We start from the raw sequence: 16283 nt of genomic DNA on the forward strand, positions 1-16283 counted from the left end.
TGTCCACCGTGTCAGTCAGTCTCGCGTCTGATGCTAATGATGAAATAAAAATGTCATCCAAGTTAAATGCGGAAAGTATAGGCGATTGGGCATGTACAATGGCAAATGGGATTAAGGGAGAGACTGTGAGGAGAGAGAGGGAGAGAGAAAGAGAGAGAGAGAGCATCCTCCCCCCTTCTGCACGCTCTGGCTGCAGGCTGTGTGCTCGCCTGTTATTGGTCTCATACAGTCCAATTAGGCAGCAAATGAGCACAGGGCTGTTAGCGCCAAAAAGGAAGGTTTGGGATAAACGCAACAAATATTATGAGTGATTTAGTTTGATCATAAACTACAGGGTTTTTTTAATTCTTAAGAGAAACATTTTCAACCACTTTCACAAAAAATCAGCTGCTGTGAGTAGATCGTAGGTGTTAGAAATATGATTTTTCTATTAAACAAAACTACTTAAAAAATGTACTTTAAATTGTAGTCTTAATGGTATAAAGGCCTGTACATGAAGCTTGCAACAGGGCCCCAATCTTGTGATTTCTTATGGAGTCCGTTCAAACAGATGGTTTTGAATATAGCAATATATAGGCCTTATTATAAAATGAATATTAAACTTGTACAGCTAACCAAAAAGCACATGACAATTGCACTGCCATGCCAACTCGTGGAAAAAATAGCAACAACTCAAACACAGCAAAACTTTTGGATTAGTCTTCCTTTTTATCCATGTTTATTATTTCCTATAAACTAAACTCTATAGCTTTGATGAATTCTTTAAAATACTAATCCTGTAACTTTACAAAACATAAGTAGATTAAACTAATAGAGAACGGTGACAGTTCCATTGCCCACAAGGTCCCTCAGTGTTTGCAGCTATTTCATTTGCAGAGATCAGGCTGCAGCTCCTCGACGTGTCACCAAAGGCCGATTAGATTCATATTTCTAATTCATTGATTTCCAGCGAGGGCCACTTCCAGCATGTCTGCGGGTCGCACAGTCATTTATTCCTCCCTAATCGATTGGTTAATTCATCCCTCAGATTGCACTCTTTGTAAATGTGCTATGTATATTCACTCATTGATATTAATTGACTTGTTAAAAAGCAGTCCATTGGTTGGTGTAGAAGAAAGACAAGGGGACAGCGTCCTCTATGGGCCATGAGGGGGAAATGCAAGTGTGTGGGGAAAAAAAAAAAGGAGTGCCAGTATAAGATGCTTGTATTAATCACATTGTGGGGACTCGCCTCCAATGTAGGGGCAAGAGGTAGGAGCCCACAAGACAAATCAGGTAGGGTGATGATGTTGGTTATGTGGGTGAGGCTTTAAGACCGGGGTCAGGTGCGTTTTCTTTATTGACCAGGTTACAATAACCATCCAGTTAGCTCAAACATTCTCCCCAAAATGTAATAAAAACATGTTTGTCTGAAACCCAAACAAGAAGGCAGAAGACTGTTTTTCTGTTTGTCTTTTAATGCAGTGTGATCATCTATTGTGACCTAACTAATTTTATTTTACTCATTAATCATCATATTAACAATCCATTCATTAGAGACATTTATTATTTGAAAAGTAGTGACCAGCTAAAGGTTGCTCTGGACGCCATTGTACTTTTCCCTCCATCAGATGGAGAGTTCGTACACACAACCTTGTGTCCATATAATTAACACGTGTTATTCATTAAGTTAGCTGCTCAAGTGGAGATATCCTGTTACTGTGGTGTAATTACTGTTTGCTTTGCCTGGTCATCATCGCAGGTATGTGATAGCACTCTAAGAAAGAGGCACAAAGTGTGCTCATTTTGATGGAACTTCCCGTATGTACACATTTAAATAAATTCACATTATTCCAAGATACCTAATCAGTATTTAAAGAAAATGAACACCTCTCCAGAAACTTGATAGGAAGACAAGGTTGCTCTTAGAAAGTCTAGTAATTTCCTGTTTTGAAATATTGCTGTTAATTTTACACTCCATAAAACTACTGAACACAATGAATAGACTGCTGCTTCTCATAATGAATGGTGGGCAATAGATAGGTTGTAACAGGTATAACCATAAAATCCAGAATATAAGACGGTTTGTTTTTCGGGGTCTCTCAAAGGGAAAATGGGTTAAACTGTTCCTGCTTGGAAATTTCCATTGTGTTCAGCAAAGCCTGTTCCTGAGTGGATTTCATCAACTAATGGTACATGACATCATTAAAAGATCTGGAGAATCTGAACAAATCTCTGTACAAAAGTGACATGACTGATTACTGATATTGAATGGCCATGATCTTGTGGGACTGCATTAAAAAACAGACATGACACTGGGTAGAAATCACTGCACAGACTCAAATCAAGTCTAAAAACCATTGTACGTTGTTTCTCACTGCAATCCACAAAAGTAGGTTAAAACTGTACCATGCATAACATATTTAAACATGATCCAGAAAGACTGGCGACTTCTCTGAGCACGAGCTCCTCTACGATGGACTGAGGCAAAGTGGAAAATTGTCCTGTGGTCTGACAATTTAAAATCTGACATTCTTTTTTGAAATCATGGATGCTGTATCATCCACTGTAAAGAGAAGAGGGACCACCCAGCTTGTTGTCAGAGCACAGCTCAAAAAGGCAGCATCCCTGATGGTACAGAGATGTATAAGATCATATGGCATGGCTAGTTTGCACATCCTGGAAGGCACCATTAATGCCCAACAATAAAGGTTTTGGGGCATCATATGCTGCCATCCAGACAATGCCATTTTGGGGAAGACCTTGCACAATACAACAAGAAGATACCAAACTGCATTTTGCACATAATCACGTCCCAACTCTTATGGAATTGGGGTTATATATCATAGCTGACATGCACAACAAGAAGCCTTGCCAAATTGATAGGTGTACAAAAATAGTAGCATCTGTGCTCACACCAATGATCTTTGAGATTGAATTACACATTAAACACACTATTAAAATGATCAATAATAATTGTGCTGAATTGAATCCAAAACAGTGCTGACTTTGTCAAAAGTAGCACAGGTTACATTTAATTTGTATTTTATTTAAACTCTTGATATGTTTTAATTGTCTAATGGGTTGAATGTTTTTTTTTATGATGTTTGCCAAACAAAGGCAACTTTCTGTCACTATGACACAATATACACAGTTTATCAAGTGTCTCTAGGCATTCATTTTAGAGGCTTGATTCTTCTTTTCTATTTTTGAATAGTTAAATAGATTATGTGCCAGTAGAATAAAAAGCCACAGACAAACTTAGTACAATATACATGCAATAATAGTACTCAACATGCCTCACCTAGGACAAAAGGAACACAACAGCTGTTTACCCTGAAAACAAACTGCACAAACTAAGATCCTGAGCTCTTTGTTTTCAAGAATACAGTTCATATTATGCATCGATTAGAAACATGCAGTACACAGTGCCCAGAGGCTATATAGGCCTTCTGAATGCCCCATAAGTCTATTTTTGTTGCTCCTCGGGTAGGTTACCATGACTTTTATATTATTTATTTCAAAGCGCCCAGATATTGATTATTTCACAAGGAAAAATGACAAATGGCAGGAGGGAATGACACGGTCAGCAGGTTCTATTAGAGAAATGATAGTGTTGCTCGTGGTTTGTTAAAAGGTCCAGTTTAGATACTTTATAGGTTTACATCCATCATCATCTAATGACCTATTTGATGAAAAACACGCGCTCTGGTGACAACGGCCCTGTGCAGCCAACTTCGCTTTGTAATTGCTCCCATATTAAATATAGATTTTTGTTTTGATATCTTGTGAGAATTCCTTTCTGTGGGTCAAGATTGTGATAAAAGACATGGATGCAACAGCACAAGCTCAGAGGGAGAGGAACGGAGGGATAATGGGGAAAAATAGTAGAGAATGTGAGATGTTGACGGTGGTACTGCGAGTTTGTGTTTTGAGTTCTGAGCAGCGGTGGAGGAAATATTCAGATTATTTACTCGAGCAAAAGAATGAATAGTGAAAAATACTAACACTGTAATATAGAGTGCGCAACCATTATTAGCAATGTATGCCTGCTCAGTGAAGGAACTCACATGGTCAAAAATAAAACAGCCCCTGTGAGTTATGTCGATGTTTTTAGATTATTTTTTGCTTATGCATTGATGTATTACAGTATGTGTTAGCATGTTAGCATGGCTGTCTGAAAACAATGCAAAAATATGCCTTTGCAAGTTAAGGTTCTGCATTTACAATACCTTTTAAAGTAAACATGCATTTGCAATATAACACTAAATGACTATTAATTGCCTCAGTACAGATTGTATCATCATTATTGTTTTGTTTTTTTAGCACATTTAATGTGTTTCATCATTGTTAGTGATAGTTTCAATTGTAATTATGTGTCATATTATACAATTTAGAGGTCTTGTACATCCAATTTTCATTTGTAGTCAGTTAATAGTAGTTAAACTTGTTATATATATGAGTTAAGTATGAGGTACACAAATGTATTTAGAGTAGGGCATACATTGAACAGCTTTACTCCACTGTTTCTGGGGCTATGAATAGTTTTTATCCTGTTCGAATAACAGCAATGCTCCGGCTCTGCTGCGTTACAAGCCTGTCAGAGTAAATATAACGTACTAGTACAAAATGACTCGTGGGTAAACATGGATGTCAGCTGATGAAACACTATCCATGCATAAAACCCTTCAGAACACATTGTTGTTCCCCTTGGTATGAGGAATTGAAAACAGAGTTTGCACAGAATCCTGTTGAACAACACCTTGGCGTCAAACCACATCCACACAAAACGGCAGCATTGAATCACTGTAACCTGTCTGCCCTGTGTCCTTCTTGCACTTTTAACTGGACGCTCTTGTTGAGCCATTAAACCAAACGAAGGCCACGCTGAGATTGCTTGGATTTAAGTATTGCTTTTAACTTGTAAGAGAATTGGTGGCCCTCCACTGACCCGGCAAGCTTTAATTGGGATTGTGCAGGTATTGATCCTAAGTGGCCAGGCGAATCTTGAATTACAGCCTGATTAGCTTTTACTCGGCCTCTTGCACCAGCCAGTCGAAGGAGCTCAATGTCATCCGGGTTGGAACACTTCAGCGGCCACTTGACTAGAGGGAATCTTGTTACTTCCTGTGTAAACAGGAAACAATATGCATTTAAGGAGGGGAGTGACAGTTTTGTGGCAAATGGACTCATTGCAGTGAAACTCCCTCAGTGCATGATCACTTCCTTTCAGAAATCATCTGAAATCCCCATTTAACATGATCCCTATGTGTAGCTATGGGACATAGAAGTCATATCCCTTTCTTTATCTCTCCTGCTTTCATTTTATCACTTCTTCTCTTCCTTTATTGTTTCTCAGCAGAGATGATGACCCCTGTAAGGTTTGGATGGAAACAGTCATAGCAGCAAAGTAGCCCTTTTTCTCCATTATGGGCAGCTTCATCTGAGCCCTGCAGGCACCCAGCCTCAATATCCACCCTCTGTACCTCCAAAAGCTCTGCCCTGGATCGTCAGCTTTTACCCAGCCTGCCTGTCTGCCCGTATGTGTCATTACAACTCGGTAATCTGGAGAGGGCAACAGAAAAGTTCTCATCAGTGTCAGCCTGAGATATAGATATGGGCCGGGTAACAAATGGCCAAATGCACAGGCAGCAGAGCAGCCCATCAATAAAGCAATTTCTTGTGTCATAACAGCCACGCTTTTCCTAAAGCCAACCTTTCAAAACTTTTCCCTCTGCAAATCGCTGCAGCCCCACCATTAGAGTCCTGCCTTGTGAATTTAATGGATTCCGTACAAACAATATTCCACCATAATGGAAAAGGTTGAAGTCACTGAAGACAGATGAAGTCATAAACACGTATAATTGAGAATCAAAGACCGATAAATTTTAAACTGCTATCCATTTTCTCTTTTTAGATGATGATCTATGTCGGCATGGCTAGGAGAAAATGGAAGAGATTATGGGGGAAAATTATAACAATAAATTTTCTAAACATACACCTTGATTATGCTTCGATTTTTTGGAGGGGTAGAGGGCGAGGGGAGGGGGTTAGAAAGAAGGCTGGGATCGCTGAAAGCTTGCTGGCTAAATGGCGCCATAAAATAGGTTCCCTGCTCTTTTGCCTGCAGAGCGTAGGCATGCCTGGAGGTGTGATTTCCCCCCCTCTAAATGGGGGAAATGAATTGTGTAATTTATTGCAAACGTGCACACAGTGAGATTAGATCAGCATATCCCATCAAAGGAACAACAATCAATCAGCCTCTAGTTAACAGCTTGAAACACATAAACCAGGGCACCTAATGGCTTTCCAATTTAACAGATTGATAGACTTATCCGGTCCTAAGGGATGAATTAAGAAACCGGGTACTTTCACACAGGCACTGGCACTTTTGACGGGACCTTTCCCCCCTCTAGCTTACTTACCTTTTTTACTCCTGAATATAGAGATAAGGTTAAACTGAAAATAAAGAGAAAGTCGGTTTTCCCTCCTCTCTTTTTTTCCTTCCTTCTGTTTGAGAAAGCACTCCAGAGCTGATTTGTTATTCAGATGAGGCGGGAGTGGAAGTGTGTCAGATGTGGAGAATGGGCTCATTTTAATGACCTGATTATCGCGGGTCATTTGGAACTGTGAAATCAAGGCAGCTATTCAAAGCCACTTAACAATATCTAAATGTGACCTGAGCGACCCATTCAACCGAGACTGTAGTTTAAAAAGAGGAACTTGTTTATTTCAAATCTTATTACACACATCATTGATTCATGTAAACTCATCAGCAAAAAGTATATAAAGTAGATGGACATTTTGTTGAATACACTTATTAGCAGACTTGCTTGGACTTAAATGAGGAGACTGATGCCACACAGAGCAAGCAGAGACTTAGCATAGCTGAGCTCAGAGACTGGAAGAAGGGGGACACATTTAGTCTGGTTATGATAAAATGTAAAGATCCTGAAATTCAAATCTACAACTTTAATCAGTGCAGAAAATATGTTAATTTGACAGTACTACATTAATTTGGGGCTATCTTCATATGTGTCACAAGTAAGAGTCCAGAAAGTTAAAGATCTAAGACTAGAAACAGTCATCCAGTGAATCCTGTTGTACCAAATAAACAAAGCTAGTGTTCACTTAGCTAGTTTAAATATAAGTTAGCTGTAGAGGTACTGTGAGGTGGATTTTGTTGCTTTTAAACATAGCTATGCCGTTTAAATCCCACTGTTCCCAGTCTTTAAGGATAGCTGAGGCTAAATATTAGCAGTACAAAAATAAGGGTATATATAGGGTTTATCTCAGACTGTGATACTTGCAGCGTAGGTTCTCACTCATAAGTCGCCATTTGTAAATGCTGTCTTCTTTTACATGTATTATTCTTAACCTTGATACCTCAAAGCAGATGGATATTTGTTTTCCTAAATCAACCCCCATACAGTTGTTGCAGATAGAAAGATAAGGGGACAAAACCAATGTTGTGCCAGACAGTAAATATGTTTTGAATTCTGCTGTAAAAATAAGCATTTTAATATTGGCTCTAATTGAGTTTAGGTGCATTTTGAGTTCCCGGGTCTTTTAGCCCCAGAAATACTTTCCCCGGAACTATGTCTGCGTTTCGACCGCGGGCTGAAGTCACTGGGTAGATTGTGCAAATCAGGCCAGTGACATATGGAGAAAATAAATTATATTAACTAATAATTTGAAATCTTAACAAAAAACTAAACTGGTATGCATTCCCAGGAACTCCTTCTGTTTCAACAACTGTGTAAACTCCACAAACATCTAAAGTCCCAGGAACTTTGAAAAGTACTACCCCCCCAAGCAGGGGCATTTCAGGGGGGAGATTATCTACCCATGAACTAAATTTAGACCCTGGTTCCACAGGTCGAAACGCACGTAGTTCCGGGGTAAAGTCCCTAGTTCCGGGGGGAAAGTTCCTGCGGTCGAAAAACGCATTTTCTTTGGCTTTTGGGGCCAGCCTCTAGTGGACACTTAAGGAACTGCAATTTTTAGCACTTCCACATGAACTTCATTTTACATACCACAAGTTGCCACTTGGTATAATGACATGGGTGGTAATGTATTAGATTGCTTAGCTTAGAAAACCAATGATGAACAACTCAATTGGTGACTATGAATCTTTAACTGATTCAAACCAAACAACCTGTATCAGTTTGGAATTACTATCTCTATAGAGGGCACCAAATACCTGCATCAAGAAAGCACGAACAAAAAAGGTTAACTGACTCTACTGTCTTTTAAAGATCTTGGCCACAGACCCAGAGCCCTGAACCAGGGAACTGGCGTAATGCACACTCGGTATCACCACATTATCTTGTCCACATCCATAGAGACAGCTGATCTCTCAGTGTCACTGCATAATTGAGGAGCTGTTGGTATCAAGGATGTGGCCCTGAGAGGGATGGGAAAGTGTTACTCTAGACCCCAGAAGTAGACCAGAGGAATGGACCCCAGTGAATCCAGCGTCCACAGGCCACGTAGTTCAGACAGACTCAGCTCTGCTTCAATCTCTCAGCCAGCAGCCCGTCACGTTCATACGAGACTGATGTCAGTGCTCCAATGTAAGGTGACAGAACTCCAGATTACAAGGGAAACAGATCTTCTTTTTGGGATCAAGCATGTGAGGGGGCAGAGGTCAACTTTGTCTTGTCTCAGAAATGGATTGAGTTTCAGCTCATGGGTCAGGAACGAGCCAAAATGGGTTACTGATGGATCAATACATTGGCTAATGAATAAAGGCCTATTACCAACCAATCAAAACTAATAGCACTTTTATCTGCCTCTTTGTTTCCGCTTTGCCATCAAACTGCCGCAATCTGACACACATGAAAAATGGGTAATGGATGCTCCAAAACTGAAGAGGACATACCCAAACACAAAACAGGAACTCAACTATTAAACTCAACAAGAGTCCCAATCTCCAGGTCAGAGAGCAAAAAAAGAGTTTTCCTACTTGACACTAATACTCATATCCTCCCTGTGGACACTGCTGACCCTCTTGTTTGGTCTGTGAGTGTAGCAAGGAGCACATGATCACAAAGAGCGCCCAAACATGGTTGCACCCCCACCCCCACCCCCACCCCCACCCCTTCATGATGGACAGTAATTGGTGTTTGTTTGCTCTCTTTTCTCCCTCTCTTGTGTCGTGGGCTGGTAAAGAGTGCTATTACTGTCAGCTGATTAGTATGGCTCCTCTGCCTCTTCTCGCAGCTGTCAAGACTGGCTAATGAGAGGAAACTTGAGCAGAGACCATAGATGCTTGCTCAGACATACACACACACACAGGACCCTGGATTTTACACAAGGTAAGGGTAGATTTAATGTGCTTAAATTGTATTTAGTCATGTCAGCATTACATATTTAGTTGAATAAAGATGAAAGTTTGTTACAGGAGATACAAATCCAACTTTGTTGCTGCTGGAAAAATAAAAACTTTCCTGTTTTAACTTCAGAAAACTCTCCCCGCTGGCTTCGGGCGGAAGGCAGGGTACGCACTGGACAGGTTGCCAACCCATCACAGGGCTAACACAGAGAGACAGACAACCATTCACGCACACACTCACACCTACGGGCAATTTTAGAGTGACCAATTCACCTGGTAAGTATGTTTTTGGACTGTGAGAGGAAGTGTGTATGTCTGCAAGTGTGAAATGAAGGGAATTTTTACATTTACCTTATACTCTGATGTCAAAATGACATTGTTTTCCTGATAAAGATTAATGGTTTTACCCATAGACTTTATAAAATATGGACGTAGTATCCGTGACGTCACCCATCTGTTTCTGAAGCGCTGTTTTGAGGCCAATCGTCTGCAGCAGCCATATTGCTGCTGTCGAGCGATTGTGACGTAAAGAGGCGGGCTTTGAGCCTCCTAGCCATCAGCTACAGTTTTCCCGCCTGCCAATCAAGTCAGCTGTGCCTCTTATTGAAAAACTCGTAATCTAAATATCTTAGAATTTGCGTGGTTAGAAAAAAAATTCCCCCCCCCCCCCCCCCCCACAGTGTGTGACGATCGAGAAATGAGCTATCCAGACTACACTCGTCTTTTGTACCAGGCAGTAAACATGTTTATTTCTGCTGTAAATATCGTCTTTTTTGAATTGGTGTGCATGCGGTACTTCTGGAGCCAGCCTCAAGTAGATCCTCAATGAACTGCAGTTTTCAGCACTTCCGCATTGGACTCATATTTTTAGACTGGAGGTTGCCGCTTTGGTTTTACCTAGTTTAAGATGGGAAAAATACAGCAACACATAAATTAGGGGATGTTCTTAAGCAACTAAATATCAATGTTAAAACTGAAATTAAAATTCAGACAAACCAACTTGTCTAAAAGTAAGAAAACACTTAGAAAATATCTGTATATATGGCTAATCACTGGATCACAATGTCAAATTGGTTTGTTGAGTGTGGCTAACATTACCAGAGCCAGCACCACCAGCCTTTGGTCCACCTTGCAGGTTAGCATCCAAATGCCTGTGCTGGTTACATGTTGCCAGAAATGAGGAGTTATATGCCACTTTAACCAGACACAGCCTCACACATCAAAAACTGATCAAATACTGGCTAATCATACTGCGTTACAAAATGTTGTATGTGTTGGTTTACATCCAGCATTACTAAACAATGGCAAGTGACAGTAGCCATTAACTGGGGCTACAGCTCCGGCTGGTAGTGAACAATTTAAAAATATTGCTAATTTGTTGAACAGACCAATCATTTTAGTGACGACTTGCAAGGTTTAATCATGTGGTCGACTAAACGTGAACAACTCTAATGCAGATTGATTTACTGTCTGGAAACTTGAAGCTACGTCAAACACTTACCCAAAAAAAAACGATACAATTTTCTGAATCACATCATCATTTTCCTTTTGTTTGAGTAAAAATGAAATAAATGCAACATTCTTAATGGATCTATCAGGGCTGCTCCCCTAATGCATCAAGCATGCACACCAACCCTTGACAACTCTATCTCCATCATGTCTTAACCAACCCTGAGGTCCTGAGGGCACGCAGGAAAATTAACCATTTAATAGCAATAAATAACACATTCTGACTCAAGGGGACTTCAAATCAGCCTCTCCACACACACACACGCACACACACACATGCACAAACGCACGCACGCACACACACACGCCTCTCAAGTAGATGCACTGACACCAAGGAGCCTAATCAAATGTATTATGACTGAGATAGCACAGCATAAGGAACGCTCTTTATTCCCCAAACTAATAGAAAAAGCAACGAAGGGATGAATTTGTTCAGACAAAGAGGCAGTAAGCAAGAGTGGAGTTGTTTTGTTGCACTTGTGCGGGAGGGACTTTGGGGTTATTCTTTTTATGATTGGTTATTTCATTCATAATAAATATCCAACTTATAACCTGCCCACTTAACACCCAGTATCCAAACATTCTCGACCACTTGACTGATATTTTACAAAATGATTAAAGTTCAGTTCATTTTTGGATAGTCATAGTGAGTAAATATGATCACAACTAGTAAGATGGTTCTTGTAGGTTTGGGTCACCAGATACTTTAATACTTTTTACCATTCAGAACTACTATATCTGATTATTTTCATTTCTGTCAATGGTTTCATGTAGTATTTCACAGACCCTTGTGTTAGTCAAAACGGAGCATCGATTATTTGTAAAAACATGAGTGCAAATCAAATCAGCAATGCACAGAGAGCAGCCTACCTGTGCACACGCAAGAGAGAGGGGGCAGTTATTGACCGATTGATCAGATGTGAAGGAGGGGCATTTTTTTTCTCTCTCAGTGGAAGGACCTTGACTGTAAAGCTAGCCATCACTCCACCACCCGACCTCCGACTACAACTACCTCTTACACCCAACTGTGTCCTCAATCTCCACTCCAACAGGCCGGGGTATGCAACTTTTCCGCCTGCACCGTTGTGTATTTGGCTTTCTATTTCCCTTTAATAGTGCAGAAATTGGCAACATATTCTTTTACAGCCCCCTGGCACCATTAGAAAGCCTGCTGTCATTTGGATTATTTATGAAAAACTATTTCATGCTTACTTACATTTGCCGCTTATTTTCCCCCAGTGTGACCTGCAGCAGATTTAGTTCCATTTGGAAAGCCTTAAAGCCAATTCTTTATGTCTGCAGGTCAGGCTTCTCGATTGAGTCGAGATTGAAATACCAGTGTGTAGTGGGAAAGGTATGGCAAGAGGAAACCAATGATCTTTTATTGTGTGGAGGGCTACTGTAAAGAGAAAAAGGAAAGGGTGAAGCTGAACGAGGAGAAACGATAGAGGGCTGACAGCAGGGGAAAGGGGAGGAATTTTTAGGTTGATGTAGAGTTGGAAACCCCTGCAGAAATAAGAGGCAATGCAAAGGCAGCAACAGAGGAAATGGGCCACAAACAACCAGCCACATGTGAGCAGCAAAGACAACAAAGACCAGCCAAGAACTGAGTCAGCAAATTGGCATAAAAAGCAAAAACAGAAAACACATAAAAGGAAAGTGGTCTTAAATCTGCAAGATTTTATATTTCATCCAGAAACATGTCAAATACTGTTGCCTGTGAGGTGTTTTACAAGGACTACAATGATAAACTCTGCTGGTGGTTTTGTTTGTGATTTCCCCCCCCCCATGTTTCTAGAATCCATACTCATATTCTTTTCTGTACGGGAAAATTGGCAATCTTTGTCTTTCAACATATCAAATAAATCAAAATAAACTCCCCCACTAAGGAGCTCGGCAGGCTGGGACGAAGCAGTCACACACCCCTTTGGAGCATACATCTATGGGTCAAAGACGAATAAGGATTTGAAAATTGAAAAAAAACCAAAGTGGCTAAAAATGCCTATTTAGACACTTTCTATCTTTATTAGAGTGTTCTGTATACAGCTCAACAACAGGAATTTGTTTTAAAAATGCAATAAACATTTTTCAGTGAATCACATGATTTTTTTCCGTGAAAAATGTCCTTCCTGGGTAACGGAATGGATTTGAAAATTAATTAAAATATCTATAATTCTTGTCATTTAAAAGTTATTAGATAACTAGAGTTAGAGCACAACAAACAAATACTGCTCAGAAAACAACATTTTTATCACAATTTATGTAATATATATGGACATTTTCACTGAAATGGCATCATTAGTTCCTGTTCATTACACATTATTCAATGCCAAAAAGAGAAAAATGATGGAAAATGTCTTAAAATGTTTAACAGTAAAGGTAAAAGCGTTGTTATTATATCCTCAACTCAAAAAACATGATTGAGTGGTATATCATGAAAATCTGGGTTAAATTACTTGACTGTCATTGTTACCCGGAATGACATGCTGTTAGCCAGGAATGACCAACGCAAGATTTCAGGATCGATTATTATCATTAAAGGCTGTTTCAGGAACATCATTTTTAACAAACATACTGTATTACAAAGAGACTGGCAACTGTTAAAGATTTGAAAAGATGTTTTTTTTCTTCCATCTTTTAATCTTTAGTTTCATGCAACAATGTAACTTATGCAGAAATGCAACTTCAGATTCAGCTTCAAGAGCGGATTCATGAATAGGTTCTGGCGTGTCGTGAGTTCATTAAGTTGACACATTGCTTAACTAATATATCTAAGCCTTTTGAAGTTCTATTTAACTTAACTGCCTTGTCATTTCATTACTAAATTACAATACCATTCTCTCTTTTTCTCAAGATACTCAGCCCTAGCTCCTGGGTCAGCATTCTTCCTGGCCCTGAAAAGTCTCTGCCTCTCTTTATTAGACAGTGGCATCTGGAAGGACAAAACTGAACCTTAAATATCAAAAGCTATACTAAAACCTTATTTGCCTGAACTAGCTCTGCAGGCTTTGCAACTTATTAAAGCATAAATATTGGTTCATTGTTGGGCAAAAACTTCATAAAAATCTATGATAATGACCAGTGTTGCTATCATTGAATAATGTGAAAAATAATGACAAAAAATGCCACAAAAGCTAAAAAATACATAATATTGTTATTAATATAATATAACAATATCAAGTCAATGCCTAAAAAGCAACATATACTAATATAAATCTGTATTGATTAACATGTCCACTCTGGATAACAGAGGACATGTCCTGGGTAACAGAAGATCTTTGTTATCCAGGGAGGACATATCGTTATCCAGGAAGGACAAAAACAATGTTTTCCCTTTATAATCAGGCACTAACTAGTCATACTGTGTAAAATGTTTACTTAACCTTCAACACACCAATGTCATATTTAACATGAGATAGGTCATTTTTAAATATATAAACATAATACAAGTTTTATTAGCGTTATCCAGAAAGACACATGATTTGAGGACATAGTGCACCAGTGACCAAAAAGGTCAAAATATCAACATTTTAAGAGAGACTTTCTGACCATGTGATATCTTTTGGGGGTCCTCCAGAAACTGTTGGCCGATACAATAGCCTGTCACATGACTATCCAAATCCAAATATGGTAATATATAGCCACTTTATGTGTGTTACCCAGGAAGGACATTCGGAAATCCAAATATGTAGACAAAAGTATTTCTTGCATAAATATGTAAATAAGCTTAGTGTTGTGACTATATTTGTGGGTATCATTGCAAATATCAACACAATTATGCCCCAGTACACAATTAATGCTTTTATTAAGATTTCTGACATTTTTAGCATATTTTTGTATTAGATTTTAAGCCCGGACGTTATCCAGGAAGGACAGTTCTGTATTTTTGAGCTCAATTGCTCTTTAAATTTGATTTTTTTAATAGTGAAAACTCATATGAGTAGGTAAAGTGGAGAGAGTTGAGTACTGTAATGTGGTATTTTTTAAACTTTATATATTTTTAACATTATAATTATGCTTTGGACGACAGAAATGACATGCCACGTCTTTGACCCCTATACTCATAATCCCATACTGTATGAGACGGGGTCTTTCACTCCCCATTGCACATGCACGCACAAACACACACACACACATACACACTTTTGATCCAGGTTTGGCCTGGGCTTTATACAGTGACCCTAATAAACTGCGGCGTGGCCGGGCATGTTTGTCACTGTCACAGGTAAATGATGTAATTAATGACTGTGTGGTGGAGTGGATGGGAGCCCGGGTGTTAGCTTTTAAACACCTCTCCAGCTGACTGGGTTTGGGGAGGCCCAGCTGGACACAGCCAGCGGATCGATACGGGGTCAGAGGTCAGTCAACCTTCCCATTATGGCCGAGGTAGCTCCCATCATTGTCTGGCTAACGATGCCTGCAGGAGGGCCATAGACGGAGCTGCTGCACAGAGAGGAGGAGCATCTGGAGCATCGGACTGAGGCTGGTGTGGTTTCCTCTATCTATGGTGTATGTAAATACTGTTGATACACATACCCCACTTATATGAGTAACAGATGGAGTATCAAGTCTTCTTTATCACAATTGGAGACTCTACATACTCTATTATTAAGAAATACTTGACACTCTGTCAGGTCCAAACAACAAACATACTTCTGACTGGTGAAATCTGCCTAAATCAAGCAGTACAGCCAGGGTAGAGTAACTCCCTCTTCTTCTAAGGTAGGGCTGCATAACAGATTGCAATTTTGTCCCTATTGTAATCGGCACACTACATTCATTATAACAAATAAGGACTCAAAAATGCAATGCTGCCTCACTCAGAATGTGCACACTTTACATGTTGGATGGAAGGCTGGGAAAATGGCCATGCTGTCTACACCATTTTAATACAGTCAGATAGCACTCAAGCTAGCTATCAGCTACTGTCAGATTGATTTGTGCCAATCTAGAAAATAAATGCTTTTTGGATTTATTTGTATTTAGGGAACCTGTTTGCAAACACAGGTAATGTGAAGAACAGCAGAAACTGTGAGTTTACAGCTGATATACACTCATTAGCAGTTGTTTAGAGTCATTATTGCAATTTTGAACAATGTAGTTGCACAATGCATATTTTACTAATATTGAGCTGACCAACTCTGAGGGAATCTTTGTCTGTGCCAGGAGTTTGTCATGTTATGTATTACTTGTTTATTCAGTCTTGCATTTATGAAGGGTTTTATGATTTTATTTCTTACTTTTTTTCCCATATTGATTTAAATGTTGCGTTAAGATTTAATTAATTTTAAATATTTAATTTTTATTTTTTATTTTGTATTTATTAATTCAATTATTTATATCATCTACTCAGTTTTATTGATATTTTTAGCCTTTACTTTATTTTCAACACTTATCCTTACCCTTTTTAATGTATTTATTTTAACTATTTATATTCTTAATATTAATTTGACGTTTT

At 39.2% G+C, this 16283-nt stretch overlaps 1 protein-coding gene across 3 annotated transcripts in view; it reads right to left on the reverse strand.

Annotated features, from left to right (window-relative positions):
* The window catches only part of LOC117812092 (G-protein coupled receptor 26-like), a 158577-nt gene that overhangs the window by 134027 nt on the left and 8267 nt on the right, over positions 1-16283 (reverse strand). Inside the window, exon 2 of one of the 3 annotated variants that reach the window (XR_004631130.1) lies at positions 10162-10213. The exons of the other annotated variants lie outside the window; for them this stretch is intronic. The gene's annotated coding sequence lies outside the window, so the exon portion shown is untranslated. Of the gene's footprint in view, positions 1-10161; positions 10214-16283 lie in introns of those variants that run through there. 3 annotated transcript variants of the gene reach the window in all.

Source organism: Notolabrus celidotus, chromosome 4 (assembly GCF_009762535.1).
Source record: "Notolabrus celidotus isolate fNotCel1 chromosome 4, fNotCel1.pri, whole genome shotgun sequence".
In the NCBI taxonomy this organism is placed as follows: domain Eukaryota; kingdom Metazoa; phylum Chordata; class Actinopteri; order Labriformes; family Labridae; genus Notolabrus; species Notolabrus celidotus.